Source organism: Amia ocellicauda, chromosome 2 (assembly GCF_036373705.1).
Source record: "Amia ocellicauda isolate fAmiCal2 chromosome 2, fAmiCal2.hap1, whole genome shotgun sequence".
In the NCBI taxonomy this organism is placed as follows: Eukaryota; Metazoa; Chordata; class Actinopteri; order Amiiformes; family Amiidae; genus Amia; species Amia ocellicauda.
Window position 1 is genome coordinate 30,146,337 of NC_089851.1, and position 17,210 is coordinate 30,163,546.

Sequence of the window (17,210 nt, forward strand, 5' to 3'; positions counted from 1 at the left end):
TACTGTTCTAATATTAATCAGCTACAATCTGCTGAAGCCAATAATTAATGATACAGTAAAGACAGGTACTGCAGATGTTACTGTCAATGCAAATGGCATCTCCTTAGTAGTCAGACAGCAAGATCTATTCAAACTGAAGCAATGATTGAGAAAATGCTATGAATTATAATAAATACGGCTGTCATAAAACTATACAATATCACGGCTAAAAAATATAATTAGATGTGTAATACGTTTAGCTTTTGAGTCTCCCAGTAATCTGTAATTCCTGTGGAATTTATCATAAAATATCAGTGTGGAATTTTTTTCATTGATGATTTTCTTCCTGGAAAGACAATGCTGGCGTAAAAGAAGCAGATACAGAGCTGAAGCGGAAAGCAGAACTGAGAGTATATAACAGTGTGCCCAATGATGAAAACAGATTGCAAAATACGTCCTGAAATAAACAAAATGAATGCCTCATGCATGTACTTTTATCAGGGACCCAGACATTTAATAAGGATTTAGACAATTTGAGATTTTCAGATGGATGGCTGGAGTCCTTTCTGAAACAAATCAACACTGCATTTGTGTATCTGCCTGGTGAGCACTGAGAGTAATTTGACTACAACTGAAAATTGTACAGTGTAACTGCCTAGATGTGTAGAGACTAAGACTCAGCATGAATGAGAATATTCTAATTCTAGGTAATTCTATCAAGACACCACAAAGAAACCAAATAATATGCAATGAACAGAGCCTTACTGCGCACAACTATTGTATCTCAAATAATTATAATGCACGCTTACTATATTTCCCTTTTGATGAAAATGTGATTGATTTATTAAGTTATTCATCATCACAAATGCAACTGACACTGGATTGGAAGAGCTGGGCAAACCAGGTGTTTTTGAAAGATCAAATCTGGGACCCATGCATGGATGATCTCCAAGGTCAGATTGACTGGTTGATGACACTTGACAGAAAAATGAAGCAGGAGTATTCATGCAACATTTTGCCGTTTCTTGATAATGCACCGAATCATCCAACCATAAAACTGAATAATGTGAAAGCTCAAAATGGAACAGCCCTGCTACAACCAATGGAAAATGCTGAAAGTAAAACTGCAATGCACAGTATCACATCATCAAACTGAAATAGTTAGTGGTTATTCCAGTATGTTTGACTTAATGATGGAAACTGAAAACCTGTACAATCAAACACTTATGGAGAGAAGTCATCAGTAAAGAAACGTTTCAGATTTTTTGAAGTTGTTGGATCTCATAATATTGAAATATTTACTGTGATGAAAGAAAAAGTATTTCCAACTGATATGCAAATGTTATTATATCCTCTTTACTGTTTTCTTTGTGTTTAGCACTTTTTCCGGTGTGTGTGTGTGTGATATACATTTCATTTGTTACATAATGTATTAAATAATGTTTATTGTAACTTAGTGTTTTAATGTATGTTTTATACAACTCAATGTGCTGGTGCAGTAGCATTTTAGTGGCATAGACAGTAGGATAATGTACCTATTAATAGCATGTCTATATCCTGACAGCATGAGTCTTTGATCCTAGGAGACCAAGGGTTATCATAAGCTCTGTGTATATGGAAGGTCGGGCTAATTTTGTATTTATGGAAAGCACAAAATGAGGCTGTAATGACCTCCTGGTACAAAGCTGATTAATGGTTTCGGTAATTAACAATCATTGAATTCCTAATTACTTGATGGTCTTGATACCTTGTTGAAGTCTTGTAACCCTGTTTATTACTCACTTATCACCTTAGTTTTGTGTGTGTGCGTCATTTTCAAGTTTGTTTTAGGAATTATTTTATGTAATTGACTAACGTAACATTTATTTTATTTTATTGTTGTGTAATAAATGTTTTACCCTTCTTTTATTTTATATGGTGGTTAATTTAATGGCATGCAAAATGAATTGATATTTAGTAAAATAATAATTTAGTAAAACCTAAAAGTATTAGATTAAATAGTTGTGAAACAAGTTTATGCCTACAATCGTTCTAAAAGACACCTTCTATCAGCCTACACATGACTTTATCCCTTAATGTAAATGCTTTTGCTTCACCTAATACAGTAGATACAGCAGAACTGAGACACAATGAACTACCTGGTGAACTTCGAAGAAGCCAGAGGGTCACCCTGGAAAATCTTTCTTGGAAGAAAATTGCCTCATTAGCAACTCTTCCCCTCACATTACCCTGTTTGACTTCAGCCCAAATAAATAACCTAGGCAAAGCAATTGTTAAAGAGGGAAATGGCTTTTAAATTCAATCCCTTACTTACATTTAAAAGTAAAATGAGATGTCCAGAGGCAGGCAGAGTGCCAAAAAGTGGAAGAAATATCTACCTGACTGGAAAACAAACCAACCACAAGAGAAAAAACTCAGTGAAGAGCAGTACAATCCATTCCCTTGCTTTGAATTTACTACACAACATTACATGCAACTAATTGACAAACTCAAGTGAATTTGAGTGACTTATCAGAATGTTAAACTGTTTCCATTTTTGTAATGCTAGTGTGACGTTTAACAATGAAATTCAGACAACCCAAATTGACTAATTGAGCTTAATTAATTAGCTAACTGCTTCTGCCCCATAAGGCACATTTCCTGCCTATTCCACTTCACTGCAGTGATGGGATATCAAATGGGACATCTAAGACTAGTCTGAATTACAATTATTCTTTGCATTTATTCATTCTTCACTGTTCTTGTCTCACAAGCAAAGGCCTTAAAGAAAGATACACAGGTAATACAGGGGCATTTCTGAACTCCTGGTCAATTGACTCAAGCAAATATGAAGCTGTACAAAACAAATCAATCTCATCAAATGTATGTACATCAAAAAGGTCAAAAAATTCATCATCCAATCCATCGAACATACTGACAGTTTATCTGTTATAGTATAATTCTTCTGTAATGAACAACAGTAGATGACAGTAACTAGTGTTTTTAATGACAGAGTGGGACAGAAGTCTGTCTCCCTAAGCACAATTAGAGAAATCAAACAAGTATTTGTTTCCAGGGAGGGTATTTAAGGGTACCTGAAGCTGCATAATATACATTTTAGATGTTGATAAGATTAAATGAAACTCTGAAAAAAGTTACAGATAAAACCATGAAAATACAATTACCATTTAAACTGCAAGGAAAGAAAACTAACATTTAGTACCATTAGTTCTGATGGTTATATATTGGTACATTATAATTGTTTTATTATGATAATTTTAATAAAGCATACATTACTAATTGCACCATTACAAAAAATACAGTTTAGTTGTAACACTTGTGTGTGTGTGTGTGTATGTTGTAAAAATGAATGGGAATAACACAGTATGAGCTAAATAACATCATAAGCAGCATAAGATGCTAAGATAAGAAGTATGTTTTTGTCTGTAAAGCGACAAAGCCTTATTTCTGAATTGTAATAAATATGGACAGAAAGGCGACGTGTACAGCTGAATAGGAATAGGTTTTGATGAAGTCAGTTAGGGGAATGGCTATTCAGCAGCTTGTCGATTTGCCAAATGATAAATGCCCCAGAGGTAACCATGCTTTGAAGAGTGTCAGTAATACAAAGACAAATATCCCTGTGGACATCATGGGAGACTGAACAGCACATTTGCAGTTTGACTATGAATTTATTTGAGATTTGGATGAGGTGAAGGTTTTGGGGTAAAATTATGATAGAAGGTTAGCATCACATTTGAGTCCGTCCATGCAGAGAGGCTGTAGTTGTGGCAAATTGTAACAATGGGACATACTTAAACTAGGCTTCTAATATTGCAAGCCTCAGTGACATCAATACAAATGTGATATGAGTGTTGAGAAAACTGGATGCAACCAACCCAGGCTATCTTTAAGTTCAAAAGACGTTTTAGTCCAAGCATAAGTCCTTACTTCCTTCAATATTACCTGCATACCTTGGGGTACATATAAGCTCTTCAATTTATGCAAACACAAATATCATTATAATTATGTGTCGCTGGGAAAAGATCTGGACGAAAATGCAAACAACAAAATTCATAAGAATTCTGATGCCTGCTCCAATATCCTCACTGCTGATTGGCTACTGAGAAGTAAACATGTGATTGAATTTATATTTGGTTCTTAGTTATATACTAACTAGGTTTTGTTATATGCATGCATGGTGGAACTAAAACTACTGACCACTTATTTAAAAACGAACTAGTAACAACTAAGGACTGAGTACAGACTATGCATTTAGGGACACATTTACACAATAGCTGGTGCATCCCAGCTCTTGTGTATTTTAAGTGAAACAGTAAATGTATTAATCTAATCCAGTAACTCTCCAAAAGGAAGTCAAGCCAGGATCCCCACCTTGAAGAGTTCATGAAAAAAAAAATGAAATGTCTCTTCAAGCCCTGCCTCATTTTGTGTATGCTTTATACCTCTGAATACTTCACACATGTGATCTGGGACATTCTGTTCTTTGGTCTGTACTTTATGCATTCCTAGGCCATTCAGGGAGAACATTTCATTACAAATGTCCTTCTTTCTCCAAATAGACTGCATAACCATTTTCAATTTTCTATTGTGCTGCAATGTCGCACTTCACTACTAAGCCAGGTATCTTACTTTGTTTTATTTCAAAGGCATCTTAATCAGGAACATATCCAGTGACCGACTGACAACCAGGTAACTGAACCAGCTGTGTCTGAAAGGTGATTCTTGTAGAAAAATGAAATGGATCAGCTTTTGATGTAGGATCCCTAATATTTTGTAATCAGTGAACAGAGCCTCTGTCTTTAGTCATCTGGACCTCTGTCTTGCTTACTTACATGTTGCCATGAATGATATCTGATAAAAAGCTCTTTTTACCGATCGGACTGTGTAAGTTCTGGGTGATGCCTTTTAGCTTGAAAAATACTTCCTTTACTCGACAGTGGCTAATGGTACATGTGCTGGGGCAATTGAGCAAGGATATTTGAGGTTGTGACAGATTATACAGCACTTTCCTGGGCATTTAATAATGACAATATTTATTCTCAATTAATTAATTGGATCATTTGTTTGCAGCAGTTATCATTATGAGTCCTTTATCGCGAAGGGAGCCTCAATATTGTGCCAGATGTTCTATCTAGGTCATCAGTCTCTCCTCCTGCTACAGTGGGAGTGCATGCAGGAAAAGTAACATATTATTGTTGAAATCTTCCAACATCTTCAGACGAGAAAGCAGCTGCCTTGTCTCAAGATCCATTTGCTAAATGAACAACCTCTTCAGACACTTTGTTAGCATTTATGCCTGATAGAAGAGTTGCACACAATTGCACAGACAGTGACTGAAGGGGATAACGACACAACTTAAATCCCATATACTTCCTGGATCAGATCAAATTTCACTTGGGGGGAAAGAAATGTATAAAAAAAGTAATTAGCTGATACTCTCTTTCTTTTTTAAACTGTAGTTATACCAGGTTCAATGCAACTTTCTTATTTTGCAAACAGAAACTGGTTCATGAAGTTTATATTGTAATTCACATTTTAATGAAGAAAATCTGATCTACTTAATGCGGATTATTTTACATTAAATGAAACTATATTATTATATTAGTAGCAAACCCACCCCCGGGTAATGCACAAAATGTTATTTCAGTACTTATTCACCATCTCTGCAGACAAGCAGCCTTCATCATAATATTTAAAATGTTCAGAAAGCCTTAAGGAGCTTAAAATTAATTGTGTTTGTTTACTTAAATTCTCAAACAAATCAATGCAATTAGGATTTAAATTGTCGTGGTGATCACTTGATAACAGTAAATTAAATCTTTGTAGAAGCAGTAGTAGTAGTAGTATTGCATTATTATTATTATTATTATTATTATACAAGTTGTTCTTGTAAAAGTAGCACTATAAATATATATTTAACTGTTGAGTGGTGGCTTACTGTACAACTACAATTACAGAACTGATTTAAGGAATTTCTGCTTTGCCAGCAGTATGAACCCTCCAGCACTAAGCCCAACATCAAAGTCTTAGAGGCAGAAAATATGTAATGGGATACTTCCTGCAAAAATGTTTATCTGTTAGTATGACTACCAACAAATGGACAGAAATGTTCTATTTACAATTTGGCTAGACATCCAAGTTTGTAGAAATTGCACACGATTGTTTTCTCTTGTAGTTTGACAATAACTATCAATAGACCATGTAAGGTTTGCACGAACTATAACCTAGATATTATTTTATCTTTTAAATGTAAGTTCAAAGTTTACCTACTAACATGTAAATGACATAATTACAGTGAAAGAGGCAATCATGTTTTTTGTTGTTGCTCTTAATATTTTCTCTTAAAACTTGTATGTTTTTGTACTGCTAATAAAAAAGTGTAATACTCCCATATGAATAGCACGGGGTCAGCCTTGACTGTTTCTAGCCTATCAATTTTGCAAGAGACAGGCTTGTTCAGTGGAATACAAACACAATCTCATTAAATAAGGTCACTTTTGCCATCAGCGTAACTGGCAGTACCCTTTTACATTCCTGTTGGATTCATTATCTTTTTTGGGGATAAAAAATACTTAAATTTTTACAACAAAATCGAATCGATTCCCCAAATATGAGATTCCAAATAAGAAAGAAAAAAAACATAGATTATCACGTATTTTAGAAGTTTGTCATCTATGTGTATACATTATAAATTGAATCTAGGTTTATAGGTTAAAAAGTAATGCCATGCTGCTTCCCTTATGACCACCATCAATAAAGTGCTCTTAACCATCATTTGTCTACTGCATGGAGTGCACAGGGTGGTGCTGAACTGGACCCAGCACTTCTGGGATTGGTTTAAAGAGCATAAGTAGAAGCATCCTTGACTCACCACATATCATCAGCATGCCTGTCTAAATGAACTCTCTGAGCAAGAGCTCTGCCGGTTTATGGCTAAGTCTTCCCATTCTAATTCAAAATGTGAATACAGGCAACTGGCCAGATATTAAATGGCTTCAGAGGAATGCTTCTATAATTGGCATAAATCAGTGTGGGATTGCGGTGTTGTTAATGCCCTGACTCTACTAATCTTGGGTGGTAAAAGGGGAAACAGGAAACAATAAATAAAATAAACACCCACAAATATCGCAACATTCCAGTTATGGATGATGCCAATTAATTATCCATCCATCCATCGATTTAAAAAAAACACTTATCCTGCTGAGGGTCGCAGGGAACCCAGGACGGGACGCCAGGCCATTGCTGGGCAACACACAGACCTACTGGGCAATTGTAGCGTGGTCAATTAACCTAACCCGCATGTCTTTGGATGGTGGGAGGAAACCGGAGTGCATGGAGGAAAACCACGCGGGCCCGGGGAGAACATGCAAGCTCCACACAGACAGGCACCCCAAGCCGGGACTCAAGCCCAGGACCCCTGGAGCTGTGAGGCAGCAGCGCTAACCACCACACCACCGTGCCGCCCACCAATTAATTATAATAATGTAAATTACTGGTGTGTCCTGATCATGATGCATAATTGAATCAGATCTATGTGACCCAGGGCCACTCCAAGAGAAAACACAAAAATGATGGAAGAGTGATGACAAAACATCCAAATTCATTTTGGATACGACTTTGAAACAGGCTTTGTTAGATTGTAACATAATATTTGTGGGGGAAGAAAAAAAAGCAGATAACACCTACGTATTTCCATATTTTAGTAGATTTCTTGGTATGACAAGGTTATGTAACATGTTCTTCACACAATATTTCATAAAATTTGAAATTAAAATTAGAGTGTAAAACATGATCTACTTTAGTTTCAGTCAATATGAAAACTTTGTTGCGTTTATGTATATATGGTTTTAATAACACTCATAGTCAAGTAACGACACACATTATAATTGTACTTCTTAATTGACTCACTTTGAAAAACCATCTTCACAAGCTCTAAGGCACCAAATGAAATATGAACCACAATATCAAAATGTACAAGAATGGTTTGTCATTTTATTGCTGAGGCTTTTTCTTACAGTTACCAGAGTCCTATTATAAAAAAAATACCTTTTTCCTGTTCTGTTGCCATTATAGATAATTAACCAAGAGGTGGCCTTGGTTTAGAAATACCCTTAGACTGTGATAAACACTAACTGATAATACAGAAGAGCAAGAAGCAAGTATGAATTAAGAATAAGATAATGCTTGTGAAATAAACTGCCAAAGTATGATACCAAAATGTTCTGACCAGATGGGAACTAATTATCCACCCGACTTAAAAAAAACACTTGGGTACCCATAAGAAACCAGTATGCAAATGAAGTAAGCAGAGTAGGAGAAGCAGACATGCCATAATAAAAGCAAGAAGATAATTAATGAGGACACATTAGAATTATTTGAAAAGGGAGAAAAATCTGACTGATTACTACATTGTTGATGTTTTTTCTCTTTTGCAAAGGCGAGTGCTTTGACAAGTATACCATTAAATGTCATAATCAGTACAGGCAGTCATCATTGAAGAGAACCATATCTGGAATAGAACAGTGGTGTTTTTGCACTTTTTCAGACCAAGGCATACAGTCAATATTGATAATTACCAGTAAAGCCTCATGCTGGTCTTCATCAGACCAAAAATCTTCACATGCTGCTAATGCAAAAAGTTGCACAACAGCCGTGGTTCTAAATAACCCAGCACCACTTCTGTCTTATTAAATCTAAAATATCAGTAGCTAAGCTTTGCCGGTGTGGCTTCTGAAATGGGCATGCAGCAAGAAATCCACTGTGAGCCAATTATTGTTGTTATTAAGCTAAAACAGAGGGTGGGAGCTGCAAAAGGTCTCTGTGAGAGACTACACAGAAGTAAATAAAAACCATTTACTAACCCGCTAATAGCAAACTGAAGGCCTGGATTTGAGAGCAGTTATATTTAGAAGTAGAAGAAAGTAGTATCTAATACTCAGTAAATAAAGCCGCCAGTGAGTCCAGGTCTGTAGTTTTATAGTTGCAGGGTGTTTATTCCCAGCTGTGATCTCCTTTTGGTGTGTTGGTATTGTTTAAGTGTATTTTTGTGTTAGCAGGGAATCTTTTGTATTACCGTAAACAAGTGGACAGATATAATGGTTTTGTTTTTGGTTCACTAAGGGAGTTAACTTCTATACATAGGCAAATTATAATAGTAATGATCCAAATAATTATTAAAAAACAAAAAATTAGAGGTGTAAAAAAAGGAAGAATAAGGCATATACAGCTTAAGCAATTTTCATATAAATATATCCAGACCTCCCCATAATGTTTTAACTAAATTGCATATGTGAAGCCTATATTTCATAGTAATCTCTTTAAAATTGGAGGGTAAATACATGTATGGGAAAATACAATGCGAGAGTGAGAGTGAGAAGGGAGAGTCACCTGGTGTAGTACAGCCATAAATAATTTCAGTTAGACATCATATCAAGTTTCAAGTATTACAATTCTCTGACATTTCATGTTTATAACATAGTATAGTTTAGAGGCCACAATTATGGGTCTATTTAGACAATATTACTAAGATACATGTCAGGAATATATATTATTTTTTTACATTTTACTACTGTTAGCAACCACAGCTACACATAATCAAGGCATGCTGTCACAGACGTTTAGTAATCTGTCACCTTCTAGTGCTGTTTACTTGAGTCTTAACCAGATCATATTCATGCTGGTTGCATTTTCCATTTTCTCGACAGCCTACTGTCCACTCTTGAGCTCATCCAACACAATTGCAAAGAGATTGTAATCAATACATTGTTGATTAGTGCACTAGTGCACCAATCACAATATCTGTATTTCTTCATTTGGATCTCATAGAGTTCCATTTAGCCTGACAGTATTCTGAGGCTCATAATCTTATTAAAAAGACAACTGACCTCCCCAAAGTCGTTCTGCCTCCGTTTGTGTTTGCGTAGCTACCAGCTACTATACCTGTTGATTTTGTATTTCACTGCAAAATGTCAAAGTGCCTTTCAATTCCCTACCCCCTGTATCATTCCTTGTAAAGGATAGTGACAGGTACATAATCATCATGTCCTATCTTTATTCTTTGAGCCACATTTACTCATATATAGGGCTGTGTCTAAAGGTTTATTCATGAGTTTTATTTGAAGACAGTTCTGAACCTTCAAAAGATGGGCCAGCATTCATGACAGATTAGATTTTTTATCTTGAGAACAAAATTGTTTCCATTGTTTGATTACTAAATTGCACATTACATATAACTCACATGAATAATTCAATGTTTTGAATTGTATAATGCCCAATACTTTACAATACCAGTTCATACATATCAAACACTGCTCATGTCAACGTCATGGATTATTTGGAAAATAGGACCTTCAATTAATTATGTTACTGTGACATCACCAATAAATCATGCAAATTATTACTACAAAAGGTCTGAATGTCACAAATATTCCTTTATTACAGCCCCTACGTACATTACACTCCCGTGCTCTGCGCCCAGTAAAACAAAGAGCTATAGTAAAAATAAGCAGCCTATATTTACATTATATTTTCAAGATATTATCCAGCATCCTGTACTATTTAAGGGAAGGTGACTTGTTGGTGCAGAGTTTGTTAATTTGCATGTTCAGGACTACAATTTTGACCCTACAAAGTTGCCAGAAACAAAACTGAAATTACTTAAATCAGAAAGGATGCCAACAGGTTTTCATAATTGGTGAACTGGTCTCAACAGTGCATCAGATCTTAATGTTATTTAGAATGAGTTTGAAAGAAACGTGAATCTGTGGATTGCAATCAACATAACTAAGCTCCTGGGAACTATGAAGACCGCAGAGTCAACATCTGATATGGATATCCTACTACAGAATGTGCATATCTAATAGTTAACGGGGATATATGTTAATAAGAATACTTAACAGAGAAATAATAGCTAAATATTTTTTTTGAAGAATATATGATTCTATGATTCTGGATTCTATTTTTGCAGATTAAAATGTACTAACCTCAAAAAGTCATACAAAACTGAGATATTTATATCTTGCCTGTTTGTCTGTGTGCTTTCAGAATGAATTTACAGATCATCGTCCATCTTTTCCTGAAAAATAAATGCAACTCTTTTTTGTATCCGTCATACTTTTGGAAATGTTTTAATTTACAATACTCCCTCTCACTGCAACTGCCAAAAATGCATTAAATAAAATGCCAAGAGGAATTAAACTCCTTGACAGCAGAGAAGCATACAGTGCTGAAAATATTCTCACAGCCTTGTTCTTTGAGCTTCAAGGCCACTCTTTCTTTTTCAATCCCAGAATAAAGCTCATGAAATGAAAAAATAAGCATTCAATGGAGCTTAAAAACACAAATAAAACCAAACTAAATCCACTGTAAACACATTCAGATCACTCAGTTTGCATGTTCCAAGTCACATGTAATGTTTGGGGAACTGATGAAGGGAAAGATAAAGACATAAACATCCAAGTCCAAAATTAAGATATGGTTCACTTTCTGATGAGGCACCCTAAATTGGCAAGTAGTTTGTTTTCTTTGAGATAAAGATTTCTGATTTCTAAAGGCTTGAAAATGTTATGCTTCGGCATGTAATGGGATTAGAGTGTTTACTCTGCAAAAGCCGATTCTGTCTTGAAGGGATCTGGACATGCAATGGTTGTTAAGTGTTGGAAACCTAGAAGCATCTTGAAGCCTGGCACACATACAATAACAATCATAATTTAGGTCTAAAAATTGATGTATTTTTATTTCACCAGATACGTCAACTAGAATCTGAGAAAGCCAGGATTTGGCAATTGGTCTTTCAGAGAATGAAAATCGTTTAGGATCTTTAGAGCTCCAACCATCTCGCACTCACCATGACTGTTTGGCCTCCTGATCTGTAAGTGTATTGCTATTATCTCACTGTGCCTCTAATTACACAAAGCAATTCTGTATTTTATATGAGGGTCATGCTGGGCACCACTTACTCCATAACGGTTTCAGCTGTGCAGTTACAAAATAAAAAAATAAAATAAAAAATAAAGAAAATCGAAGGCAGCGGTCAACCGTGAAGTCATTTTGTCTTGATCATGTCACTCCCTCCTAATAACGTGTTGAGTATGAATTATCAGGACATTACTTTTAAACCTGTCAAGCTCTGTTGAAAAATGTCTTTAATAGGATCACATTTACTTTAAGCTCCACAAGGATAGACTGAACAAGATTATCCAACACATCTTGCATACATTCTATATTCCTTTTAACAAATATCTCTGAATATCCCCTCCTCCCAGCCTACTCAACAACTCGGCAGCACCTCCCCCTTTCAACAACTTGGAAACACCCCACTCCACATCTCCATTTCATGTTGTTATGAAGTTGGGTGACTTGTAGCTGTCTTAAGGTGCCTGCTAATTTGCCCCATCAAATATATAATTAATATCCCTTCAGACAACTACAAAAACTCAATTCTGTTCAAGGTTATTACAGCAGTTTGTACTGACACTGTCCAAACCCCTTCCTCCACAAAGATTTACAGCATGACACCAATTTCAGATTCACTTCTGATGCCCATAACTAACTATAAGTAAAGCAGAGTGAAGATAAGTAAGCTGCTTTTAACTTGGTGAACCTAATCATTAGATTTACTGACCCCTGGGAACATGATTCAAAACAAGCAATTTGCCACTTGTGGGCTTAACTGGAAACCTGCTCAACGAGAGTCAAAGGGGTGAATATATCTCAGAACAATTTCTCTGATCCTGAGTTGTACTTTCCTTAACAGTCATGATGGCATATACCATATGTGTTGGCTGGGATTTTAACAGGTGATATCTTGGACACAAAGTCTGACTTCAGCTTAAGCATGGTACACACACCCAGGCACAACTGATCCAAAATTTTACATTCCTGCAATGTTTACAATGATTGATCAGTTTTTAAACATTTAACAGTTTAGAAAATAATACCAAACAAGATTGTGTTGCTCTCTCACAACAGGTCACATACATTTTCAATTTCAATACCATTTTTCAATACATTTAAATGGCTTCCCTTCCAGAACAAGTGTGCTGTATGTTGTAAAGACATTGTGGAAACAGAGACACTGTACTAAAACTTTTTAGGGTTATACTTGCTGAAGTCAGGTATCATGTGATGGTCATAATCATAAAATCTGAGGTGTGACAACTCACAGTTTACAGTAAGAGTCTCTTACATCATGAGGAAAATAAAATGAGGCAAATGCTAACCACTTAAAAATGGATATTGCATTTTAATGCTAAATCAGGGCATTCATTCCTCTCTTTATGCATCATAATTGGAGCTTCCATAGTGCTCCTCTTGAAATAAATTGTCCTTAAAGAAAACCATGTTATGAGTTACACCTAACAAAAATTTACAGCCAGCTGCCTCTCCCGTGAGATTTAACACGGAGAAAGGGTGTAATATGAATTTGCTTGTCCGAGTGAATGTTGTAAAAGCCCTATCAAATCATTGAGCTTGCTTTGTTCTCATTCAGCAGGGGGGTCGGGGGGAAAGTGTAATTTATTTTTATTTCAAAGCAACTTACAGCCATCCTGTCACTCAGCCTGGCTTTGTAATCTCACGGATTGCATAAGGACAGACCAGATCCTTTGTTTCTATACAACCTGTCTCTATCACATGAAGATAACATTCTGGAACAAGCCGGTCAATGGAAATGGCTTGTGAACAATGTGAGATCTTCATTACGCAATGACAATGTTAAAAGACCATACATTTTACAGTAATGTATTCTTAGCAAAGCATGCTTGCATTTAAGAAAAGGGGGTGGTGGGGCTGGGGGGAGTACAGCAAAATTGAATATGAGTACATGAGTGGTACATGAGTATACAATACATGGGATCAAATATGCACAAACTAGAAAATCAGTCAGATATCACCACAAGGCATTATTAGTCAGTGCAAGAATATTTTAATGTGTTAAAAGATCTAATAAACATACCATATAGAGAATGTAACATGAGGATATGTCATTGTTTAAAAAGAAAAGCACATCTGTACAGCCATCTGTGAATTCTATTGCATACCAACAGATGAACATAACATTAGAAACAATGCATGCACTATGACTGCAGTATTGCACACAGACACCATTTAGTGATTAGTGAATGCAAATAGCCTTCATTCAATACCTGGCTATGTCACCGTTTGTCCTCTTGCTTTGCAGGTTGCCAACCAGAGAAAATGTTCAATTCGGTTCTGCAGACAGGAGGGACCGGCGGCGCTGCGAGAGAGCTTTGTTCTGCCTGCATATAATCACATGCAGCAATGTTAGGAGCGGGTCAGGATACAGCACAAAGAAGCGCCCCTCTCCTGTGTTTTGTCAGCAGGAACCTAAAATATTTACCATCAAAATAAAAGACGTGTTAGCCTTTGCGTCTACATATCAATAAAAACATTTACAACGGAATTATTATTATTATTATTATTATTATTATTATTATTATTATTATTATTATCATCATCATCATCGTTGTTGTTGTTGCTATTATCATCAAACATAATAATAATAATAATAATAATAATAATACTGTTACGAACTTCCCATTTTGTTACATTATATATATATATATATATATATATACACACACACACAACAGTAACTTCACTCACAATGAATTATCTAAATCTATGCATACTGTACTTGCTAAAGATACGTATACCGTGCAGTGCTTACCTAGCTATCATTCTTGCTATATGCATTTGCTCATTGAAATGACTCTCAGGTCTCTATATTAGTATATCATTCTAATACATCAAATACCGTAATTCTGGTAGCAACGCTTTGTTCTTTGCAACGTGTCTTTATACATGGAAATCTTCAAATGTATTCCTGCATAGAACATATTTCGGAACTGTACACAGTTGTGAATGTATTGCAACAGCTGTACAGTTCATTCCCTCATTGAAAAACTACCATTTGCATTGAGTTGGTAACTTAAAAGGTACAAGTTAACATTTAAAACAAATCAAGGTCGTGCACAACATCAGAGGCGCTCACCTTTAAAATCCTTTGGCGAGACATGAACACAGATACATGTATCCACATTCAGTGTGTGTTTTTGGAGCTGCTTACATTTATTTCGTTATGGCGTTTTTCCACAACACTTGCGAAATGCAGCTTGCCTACAATGCTTCTATGTTTCCCTTTTTTTTCCACAGGACTGTATGAAGTCCCTCCTACCATCCCAGCTCCATCCACTGCAGAGCGGCTGCTTCACAATCTCCGCCCATTGAGTTAAAGCACACCAGCTAATCAGTCGCGATTTTGTGGCGCAGATGTCCGCAGTTCTGCGCAGATCTGCACAATTCCACCGATCCCATTGGTGGACCCGCGCAGAACTGCGGACATCTGCGCTACACGAACGCGACAATCGGTCAAGGATGCCTGAGCATGCTAGGATGTGTAGTTCTTATCTACCTGAGCCAAATGTTAACTTGTTACGTATATATGTTTAAACTTCCAAAAGACTCAGAGAGACATATAGAGAGCTAGATAGATATGCATAAGCATACATTACACCCCCTCACAACCTGCTTTTATTTATGATTATACACATTGGTACATTCCACTTATTCCTGCAATCTGCCTAGTAAAATCGAGTAAATTATTGTCAGAAATCACATGTTAATTTGATCTTTAACTCAGTGCCCTGTCCTAACTTTAGCTCTTATATTTTGTTTATTTAGACTAAAATACAAAATACAAAAGATGTCATATATTACACGATCTTTACTTCCTGTTCTTAAAATGTTGCTCTCAAAAGAATGACTATGTGTCTAAACTATAAATTAGCTTTTAATAATGAGAAGGTTCCAAATTTTGGATATTACAGGCAGAACACAATTATTACACAGAAATCTAGCATTTTGTCTCCTTTGGGAGTTTCCATTCAAGCTTATCATAGATATTTAAATATAATGAGCCTGTAGTCATGATTAATAGACGTTGTGTATTAAGATTAATGCAGAACATACATGCTGTAAGATATAAAAGGGGTTCAGGATATTTCTAATCATGAGATCCTTCTCCCTCCAAGCTTGTGTATCCTCTCAGCCTGTAGTTTAACCATTTCATATCTCTGCATGCTATGAACTCATGTAAACAGTTGGAGTTCATTGAGTTTTTGTGTGCAGTTTATGACCTTAGGCCTAGGCAGAAAGGCAACACTTTCCTGAAGTAATTCACCAACCAATAACTAGTCCAAGAGCCACATGGTAACACATGATCTGACCATGTTTCAAGCTGATAACATGGTATAGATGTGCTGAAATATGATTGGTAGAGTTAAACCTTTAAAAGTCTAGTCATATTATGCTGAGGAACACACCTGACCCCTTGCTATCAACTGAGACTGACCTCACAGGTCTGTGAGAAGCAGAGAAGAATGGGTTACAGCGTAGCGATGTGGGGCTGGAGGGACCGAAGTGACTTTATGTCTGTCAGTTTGTTGTGTTGGGCGGTGGGGCAGATTGTGTGGGGATCTGATTTATTAAGGGGAATGATTTTGGTTTCCGGGGTTGAAGGTTAACCCTGTGTGAGAGCAGAGGTGGCATCATGATTGGAGGTGCCAGTAATGGGGAACAAGGAGATATATAGGGGTGCCCCTGTTCTCGCCATGGAGAAATAGTTTAGAGAGCGAGACTGAGTTCTGTGTGGTTCCTTTAAAGCTGCCTGAGAATACAAACTGTTTCTTGCACCCCCAGTTCAAGCTCTCATTATTTTTTGTTTTGTTTGCACCGGTGAATCCATTACCAAAAAGCCTAAAATGCAACAAAATAATCAAATCATATTTGTTTCAAGTTGAATCTTACCCAAATAAATTATTATTGCATACATTTGTGATACTACATTCTCCCTCAGAAAATAGTGTTATAGACACAGAATTCAGACTGTGGGAAGATTTTTTTTTGTTTTTAATTTCTCAAATACTTTGACCAACATATGGGGAAGAGTAGATATATTTTGTTATAAAAATAAGAATGAATGTTTTTCCAATCCTGCAAAAGACATGTAGTTTTAAAGAATCAATGTAGTGCAGTATTTATTTATTTTTGCTGATACTTCCAGATCCATACCAATCCCTTTGAATATATCTGATGCTTGCAGGACTGCAGCCAAATCCATCACAGTTGGCTGATTTGTCATCATGTTTATCTTTTAAACTTTCTAGGAAACAGCAGTTCAGAGCTCCAGGCAACTTTCTGGTATGTCT

General features: G+C 36.1%; 1 protein-coding gene across 2 annotated transcripts in view; it reads right to left on the reverse strand.

Moving 5' to 3' along the window:
• Positions 1–15,159, reverse strand: part of rnf152 (ring finger protein 152) — a 55,038-nt gene extending 39,879 nt beyond the window's left edge. Inside the window, exons 1-2 of one of the 2 annotated variants that reach the window (XM_066722360.1) lie at positions 14,996–15,159; positions 14,127–14,240 (exon numbers count right to left, since the gene is read on the reverse strand). The gene's annotated coding sequence lies outside the window, so the exon portion shown is untranslated. Of the gene's footprint in view, positions 1–14,126; positions 14,329–14,995 lie in introns of both variants that reach the window. The other variant, XM_066722353.1, reaches the window with a different exon arrangement.
• Between the last annotated feature and the right edge of the window lie 2,051 nt (positions 15,160–17,210).